This window comes from Aegilops tauschii, chromosome 6 (genome assembly GCF_002575655.3).
Source record: "Aegilops tauschii subsp. strangulata cultivar AL8/78 chromosome 6, Aet v6.0, whole genome shotgun sequence".
In the NCBI taxonomy this organism is placed as follows: domain Eukaryota; kingdom Viridiplantae; phylum Streptophyta; class Magnoliopsida; order Poales; family Poaceae; genus Aegilops; species Aegilops tauschii.
This window is the reverse complement of record NC_053040.3, coordinates 71,983,840-71,992,695: the sequence shown is the minus strand read 5'-3', so window position 1 is coordinate 71,992,695 and position 8,856 is coordinate 71,983,840. Positions and strand designations below refer to the sequence as shown.

At 47.2% G+C, this 8,856-nt stretch overlaps 1 non-coding gene across 1 annotated transcript; it reads left to right on the top strand.

Annotated features, from left to right (window-relative positions):
* The first annotated feature begins 775 nt into the window (after window positions 1–775).
* TRNAM-CAU (transfer RNA methionine (anticodon CAU)) lies at window positions 776–871 on the top strand. Its single transcript has 2 exons — window positions 776–813; window positions 836–871. It is a non-coding gene; the product is annotated as a tRNA-Met (tRNA).
* The last annotated feature ends 7,985 nt before the right edge of the window (window positions 872–8,856 follow it).

The window sequence follows — 8,856 nt, the reverse complement described above, 5'->3', positions numbered from 1 at the left end:
GGATTACTTTCACGCCAAGCCCGCCGCCCACCTCGTGCGTAGTAGCCCAGCACACGCACCACACCGAATATGTGGTCCAGCTGGCCGGAGAGAGTAGAGACCAGATCCACTGGCCAAGCCGAGGCAGACGAATCCCTCCGCAGCCCGACGAGCCCGTCACGCGCGCCATGGTAGGCACCGCAGATAGCGGCCAACCCTGCCGGATCGGGAGGCGAACGCAACACGCATGGGTGCAGATGGCCGTAGCACGGGGCGCACCACCTTCCAAGCACTGGTGGCCTGTCGATCGAACCGAATCATGTGGATCGAAGTAGCCCTCCTAGTGCCTGGTGTAGTGCGTATCACATCCAGAAAAAAGAGCCCCGGGAAGTAGGCGCCATTGACCTGGATCTTAATATCCTAGAGTACTTGATGGCACACACCTGGATCGCAAATAGTCCTGCATGGCCCCGATCTGGATGGATGTGGACGCCGCATGCACCGGCATGAAGATCCGACGCGCGCAGGCGGCGCCGTCAACCGCCGCATGGGAAGCCGCCTACGCCTGTCTTGCCGCGAGAGCATATAGGGAAAGGCCCCGCTGCCACCACCACCTTACGGGCTTCGCCCGGCGATGACCTCCGGCGGCGGCGAGGGGAAAGAGCAGACGCCGAGGAGGTGTAGATGGGATCGCCGCCCGTGCCGCCTAGGTTAAGCGACATGGGGGCCTTTTTAGTCATGCAAGAACCAACGGAATTGTTATGAAGAGACATTATTTCTCCGCTAATCCAGCAAAGGGGTGGTGGCGCAGTTGGCTAGCGCATAGGTCTCATAGCTAAGTAGCTAACAACGAGTGATCCTGTGGTCGAGAGTTCGAGCCTCTCTCACCCCACCAGAAGACCATGTGATGATGAAACACTCTGTGACTACTTGGGTCGTCACATCTCCATCTGAAATATCAGGTGAAATTGAGCAAGTCTGAACACGGTCACTTTTTTACTCCACATGCAACCCGATGGCATAGAGAAATCTGAACCAGCTTTCTTCAGATTCAAAGCTACTGATTCTGTAGCATACTGAATTGAGATTTTGCGCCAAGTTGTTGAACATGCCTGTTTCGTCGTGTGAAAAGGAAAGGAAAACGGAACAAATTTCACATGCAACCAAATTCTTTCATAATAATGTATATATAATTTGCCATCTCTACTTCCAACAATAGCAAATCAATTTGTTTGTTCGGCTACAACACATCATCATCATCATCACGCATGGCTCTAACTGTGCATGGCCTTGCGGAGAGAAAGCCAAAGATGAACAAAGATTAAATTTCGCCGAACCGAGTAAAAGCCAACCATCACTAGTAGAAAAAAGGTCAAATGTCAAGCACATTAGTGCAGGTTTGCTTTTGAGCCGGCACTAATGTGTGCATTAGTGCCGGTTCCAACGGCTAGCCGGCCGCTTTCATTAGTACCGGTTCGTGGCCGACCTTTAGCACCGGTTCGTGCCACGGACCGGTACTAAAGTGAGTGGTGGCAGGATGTTGTCAGTCCGGGGCCCCTCCAGCACCTTTAGTACCGGTTCGTGGCACGAACCGGTGCTAAAGGTCGTCCTACATAAACCCTTCGTCCACCCGAGCTCGCTCTGTTCTTCCCCTTTCCCCTCTCCTCTCTATTCTTCCCCTCTTCCTCTCGAGCTCATCACACATTTTGCCCAAAATTTGTCAAGATTTGAAGGCCCCCATCCATTCAAATGATCACAAAGGTTAGCAACTTTGTCCTTTCATCTCTCGTTGCTAGATTAGCTCTTGCAATGCTTTGTATAGTGATTAATTTATGAGTTTAGTAATTTGGGAGGAAATATATGTGCTAGTATTTAATTTATATGCAATTTGAGGTCAAAAATAACACTTAGTTTGCATATGTAGGTGTGGTTTACTTAGTGCCTTCTAAATCTCCGTCGTAACCACAGTCGATCGCCCGCACCGTTCCGTCGCCGGCACCACCTTGTGGTGAGCCTCTTGTTCATGAATGTTTTACATTACCAAATTGATGTTTGTGTGATTTGGATATATAGTTACTCATATAATTATCTTACCCGTACGTTGTTTGTTATACATAGTGCCATGGTTTTGATATCCGTCCCGTCGGCCCTCATCCTTGTTATGATTCGGATGTGGTGTATTCTCTTTTAAAACTAGTTGTTGCATTTCATGTTTGTGACAAATTATGCCCATCAAGTTGACATAGATATTTTTGTCTAGGAGGTTTGTGAACCGGAAATTCCAACCGACCGTATTGTCGAGAGGTTAAATTTAGTTGAAAGACAAAACGAGTATTTGAAAGAAAAATTGAAAAGAATTGAGGGGGAGAAGATGGAATTGGAGTTGCATGTTGCCGATGTCGTCGATGATCACAAGATCAAGATGGAGAAAATGCGCTTGAAGATTAGAAAGATTAGAAAATATGCCATTGATAGTGAGGCTTGGTATCATTATGCTGTTGGATCAATTGTTACCTTAGTTGCGATCTTGATCGCATTTGTTGTTGCATTTAAATTCTTTAGTTAGAGAGTTATTTGTTTGTTGCATTTAAGTCTTGTATGAACTTGTATTAATTTGGTCTTTTCGGTGTTGTGTAATGAAGATGAGTCGACAATGGATATACGATGACCGATGCTCTCCCGAGTTCATTAATGGCGTGCAAACTTTTCTGCTTGCGGCTGAGGCGAACAAGCGGGCGGATGGTTTTATGCCTTGTCCATGTTTAGTCTGTAAGAATGATCACAATTACTCTACGTCAAGAACCATTCACGTCCACCTGTTTAAGTCCGGTTTTATGCCCCACTATAATGTTTGGACCAAGCACGGAGAAAGAGGGGTTATGATGGAAGACAATGAAGAAGAAGAGGACGACGACAACTATCCTGGCCATGGGTTCCCTGAATACGATGATACAACAATGGGGGAAGAAGCTGAGCCGACAATGCAGGAAGAAGCTGAAGAAGAGGCATCAGATGAGCCCGCTGATGATCTAGGTCGGGCCATTGCCGATGCAAAGAGAAACTGCGCAAGTGATTTGGAGAAGAAGAAGTTGCAGCGCATGTTAGAGGATCACAAGAAATTTTTGTACCCGAATTGCGAAGCTGACAAGAAAAAGTTGGGCATCACACTGGAATTGCTGCAATGGAAGGCAGAGAATAGTGTATCTGGCAAGGGATTTGGAAAGTTGCTGGTAATGATAAAGAATATGCTTCCAAAGGACAATGAATTGCCCGAGAGTACATATGAAGCAAAGAAGGCTGTCTGCCCTCTAGGGTTAGAGGTGCAGAAGATACATGCATGCCCTAGTGACTGCATCCTCTACCGCGGTGAGTACGAGGATTTGAACGCTTGCCCAGTATGCGGTGCACTGCACTATAAGATGAGGCGTGATGACCCTGGTGATGTCGAGGGCGAGCGCCCCAGGAAGAAGATTCCTGCCAAGGTGATGTGGTATGCTCCTATAATACCACGGTTGAAACGTTTGTTCCAAAACAAAGAGCATGCCAAGGCGATGCGATGGCACAGAGAAGACCGTAAGAAAGACGGAAAGTTGAGAGTACCCGCTGACGGTTCGCAGTGGAGAAAAATCGAGAGAAAGTACGGGAAGGAGTTTGCAGATGACGCAAGGAACGTATGATTTGGTCTAAGCGCATATGGCATTAATCCTTTTGGGGAGAAGAGCAGCAACCATAGCACCTGGCCTGTGACTCTATGTTTGTATAACCTTCCTCCTTGGTTGTGCATGAAGCGGAAGTTCATTATGATGCCAGTGCTCATCCAAGGCCCTAAGCAACCCGGCAACGACATTGAAGTGTACCTAAGGCCATTAGTTGAAGAACTCTTACAACTGTGGAATGGAACAGGTGTACGTGCGTGGGATGAGCATATGGGGGAAGAATTTGACCTAAAGGCCTTGCTGTTCGTGACCATCAATGATTGGCCTGCTCTCAGTAACCTTTCAGGACAGACAAACAGGGGATACCGCGCATGCACGCACTGTTTGGATGATACCGACAGTATATATTTGGACAATTGTAGGAAGAATGTGTACCTGGGACATCGTCGATTTCTTCCGAGCAGGCATCCCGTAAGAAAGAAAGGCAAGCATTTCAAAGGTGAGGCGAATCACCGGACGAAGCCTCGCCACCGTACTGGTGCTGATGTACATGATATGGTCAAGGATTTGAAGGTAGTCTTTGGAAAGGGTCCTGGCGGACAACCTGTTCCGAATGACGCTGACGGACGTGCACCCATGTGGAAGAAGCAATCTATATTTTGGGACCTGCCCTATTGGAAAGACCTAGAGGTCCGCTCTGCAATCGACATGATGCACGTGACGAAGAATCTTCGCGTGACCCTGCTTGGCTTCTTGGGCGTGTATGGGAAGACAAAAGATACATCTGAGGCACGGGAGGACCAGCAACGTATGCATGGAAAAGACGACATACATCAGGGTCATGCCAGCTACGCTCTTACCAAAGAATAGAAGGAAATCTTCTTTGAATGCCTTCTCAGTATTAAGGTACCGTCTGGCTTCTCGTCGAATATAAAGAGAATAATAAACATGGCAGAGAAAAAGTTCCAGAACCTAAATTCTCATGACTGCCACGTGATTATGACGCAACTGCTTCCGGTTGCATTGAGGGGGCTTCTACCGGATAACGTTCGATTAGCCATTGTGAAGCTATGTGCATTCCTCAATGCAATCTCTCAGAAGGTAATCGATCCAGAAATCATACCAAGGTTAGAGAATGATTTGGTGCAATGTCTTGTCAGTTTCGAGTTGGTGTTCCCACCATCCTTCTTCAACATCATGACGCACGTCCTAGTTCACCTATGCGAAGAGATTAACATTTTGGGTCATGTATTTCTACACAATATGTTCCCCTTTGAGAGGTTCATGGGAGCCTTAAAGAAATATGTTCATAACCGTGCTACGCCAGAAGGAAGCATCTCCAAGGGCCATGAAAATGAGGAGGTCATTGAGTTTTGTATTGACTTTATTCCTGACCTTAAGCCGATTGGTGTTCCTGAATCGCGGCATAAGGGAAGACCGGAAAAGGCACGCTAGGAGGGAATCGAAAAATATGTATGGACGGACACTCTCTCACTGAAGCACACTACACAGTTCTACAGAATTCCGCCTTGGTGGCTCCGTATATGGACGAACACAAGAATTTTCTATGCTCCAAACACCCGGAGCGGTCTGATGACTGGATTACACGTGAACAAACCAGGAGTTTCGCCGGCTGGTTGCAGACACATACCATGCATGACGCCTCTATTGAAGATGACCTGTACTCGCTGTCCCAGTTACCATCTTCGATTATAATGACTTTCAAAGGGTACGAGATAAATGGTAATACATTTTACACGATCGCCCATGATAAGAAGAGCACCAACCAAAACAGTGGTGTCCGCTTTGATGCAACAACCAAGACTTGAAAGGAAACATATTATGGTTACATAGAGGACACATGGGAACTTGACTATGGACGTGGTTTGAAGGTCCCTTTGTTTCGGTGCAAATGGGTCAATCTCTTTCGAAGTATCAGGGTTTCGGACGAAAACTCATCCGTTACAAAGGCATTTCATTTTTTAAATAACCTAAGCATTACATTGAATATAATGATAAAACACACTAATATTAAACATAAGAAAAAAGAATCACTGAAAAATCTATTTTCAAAGTTAAGTTATTCACAAACTAGTGATTCACACAAATTTTAAATAATTCAAAATGTAAACTATTCAAATTTGTAAACTACCGGCACTAATAGAAAGTTCGTAATTTTTTGTACCTAAAGCAAAAATATTCACAAAGAAACTCTAAATACAGCAAAAAACAACTAAAAAATAAATAAAGCAAAAAAATAAGAAAATAAAAAAGCCCGCCTACTGCGCCACAGTGCTCTGCATACGACTAGAAACCCAACATGTTGTTGGGCTAGGATGCCGGCCCGCAAAGGCCCAGTAAGCCCACAGGGCAGCATAGAACATTTAGGCCCAGTAGGCCTGCTTTGGAGAGGAGCTCGAGAGAGCTACCACACTGGGCTTATAAACCAGTGCGGACGCCCCTCGGCTAGCGAGGTGGGACTAAACTGTTGGAAATATGCCCTAGAGGCAATAATAAATGGTTATTATTATATTTCTTTGTTCATGATAATAGTCTATTATTCATGCTATAATTGTATTGTCCGGAAATCGTAATACATGTGTGAATACATAGACCACAAAGTGTCCCTAGTAAGCCTCTAGTTGACTAGCTCGTTGATCAATAGATAGTCATGGTTTCCTGACTATGGACATTGGATGTCATTGATAACGGGATCACATCATTAGGAGAATGATGTGATGGACAAGACCCAACTTAAGCATAGCATAAAAGATCGTGTAGTTTCGTTTGCTAGAGCTTTTCCAATGTCAAGTATCTTTTCCTTAGACCATGAGATCGTGCAACTCCCGGATACTGTAGGAGTGCTTTGGGTGTGCCAAACGTCACAACGTAACTGGGTGACTATAAAGGTGCATTACGGGTATCTCCGAAAGTGTCTGTTGGGTTGGCACGGATCGAGACTGGGATTTGTCACTCCGTGTGACGGAGAGGTATCTCTGGGCCCACTCGGTAATGCATCATCATAATGAGCTCAATGTGACTAAGGCGTTAGTCACGGGATCATGCATTCCGGTACGAGTAAAGAGACTTGCCGGTAACGAGATTGAACAAGGTATTGGGATACCGACGATCGAATCTCGGGCAAGTAACATACCGATTGACAAAGGGAATTGCATACGGATTGATTGAATCCTCGACACCGTGGTTCATCCGATGAGATCATCGTGGAGCATGTGGGAGCCAACATGGGTATCCAGATCCCGCTGTTGGTTATTGACCGGAGAGGCGTCTCGGTCATGTCTGCATGTCTCCCGAACCCGTAGGGTCTACACACTTAAGGTCCGGTGACGCTAGGGTTGTAGAGATATATGTATGCGGAAACCCGAAAGTTGTTCGGAGTCCCGGATGAGATCCCGGACGTCACGAGAGGTTCCGGAATGGTCCGGAGGTGAAGAATTATATATAGGAAGTCCAGTTTCGGCCACCGGGAAAGTTTCGGGGGTTATCGGTATTGTACCGGGACCACCGGAAGGGTCCCGGGGGTCCACTGGGTGGGGCCACCTGTCCCGGAGGGCCCCGTGGGCTGAAAGTGGAAGGGAACCAGCCCCTAGTGGGCTGGGGCGCCCCCCTTGGGCCTTCCCCCCATGCGCCTAGGGTTGGGAACCCTAGGGGGGGGGGAGTTCCCCCTTGCCTTGGGGGGCAAGGCACCCCTTCCCCCCCCACTTGGCCGCCGCCCCCCCTTGGATCTGATCTCCAGGGGCCGGCGCCCCCCCAGGGGGCCTATATAAAGGGGGGGGGGGAGGGAGGGCAGCACACAACAGCCTTGGGCGCCTCCCTCCTCCCCTGCAACACCTCTCTCTCTCTCGTAGAAGCTCGGCGAAGCCCTGCACGAGACCCGCTACATCCACCACCACGCCGTCGTGCTGCTGGATCTCCATCAACCTCTCCTTCCCCCTTGCTGGATCAAGAAGGAGGAGACGTCGCTGCACCGTACGTGTGTTGAACGCGGAGGTGCCGTCCGTTCGGCACTCGGTCATCGGTGATTTGGATCACGGCGAGTACGACTCCGTCATCCACGTTCATTGGAACGCTTCCGCTCGCGATCTACAAGGGTATGTAGATGCACTCCTTTCCCCTTGTTGCTAGTATACTCCATAGATGCATCTTGGTGAACGTAGGAAAATTTTAAAATTATGCTACGATTCCCAACAGTGGCATCATGAGCCAGGCCTATGCGTAGTTACTATGCACGAGTAGAACACAAAGCAGTTGTGGGCGTTGAGTTTGCCAATTCTTCTTGCCGCTACTAGTCGTTTCTTGTTTCGGCGGCATTGTAGGATGAAGCGGCCTGGACCGACCTTACACGTACGCTTACGTGAGACAGGTTCCACCGACTGACATGCACTAGTTGCATAAGGTGGCTAGCGGGTGTCTGTCTCTCCTACTTTAGTCGGAACAGATTCGATGAAAAGGGTCCTTATGAAGGGTAAATAGAAATTGGCAAATCACGTTGTGGTCATACGTAGGTAAGAAATCGTTCTTGCTAGAAACCTACAAACCACGTAAAAACTTGCAACAACAATTAGAGGACGTCTAACTTGTTTTTGCAGCAAGTGCTATGTGATGTGATATGTCCAGAAGATGTGATGAATGATATGTGATGTATGAGATTGATCATATTCTTGTAATAGGAATCACGACTTGCATGTCGATGAGTATGGCAACCGGCAGGAGCCATAGGAGTTGTCTTTATTATTTTGTATGACCTGCGTGTCATTAAATAAACGCCATGTAAATTACTTTACTTTATTGCTAAACGCGTTAGCCATAGAAGTAGAAGTAATCGTTGGCGTGACGACTTCATGAAGACACAATGATGGAGATCATGGTGTCATGCCGGTGACAAAGATGATCATGGTGCCCCGAAGATGGAGATCAAAGGAGCATGATGATATTGGCCATATCATGTCACTATTTGATTGCATGTGATGTTTATCATGTTTTTGCATCTTATTTGCTTAGAACGACGATAGCAAGTAGGATGATCCCTTATAATAATTTCAAGAAAGTGTTCACCCTAACTGTGCACCGTTGCGAAGGTTCGTTGTTTCGAAGCACCACGTGATGATCGGGTGTGATAGATTCTAACGTTCGAATACAACGGGTGTTGACGAGCCTAGCATGTACAGACATGGCCTCGGAACACATGCAATACACTTAG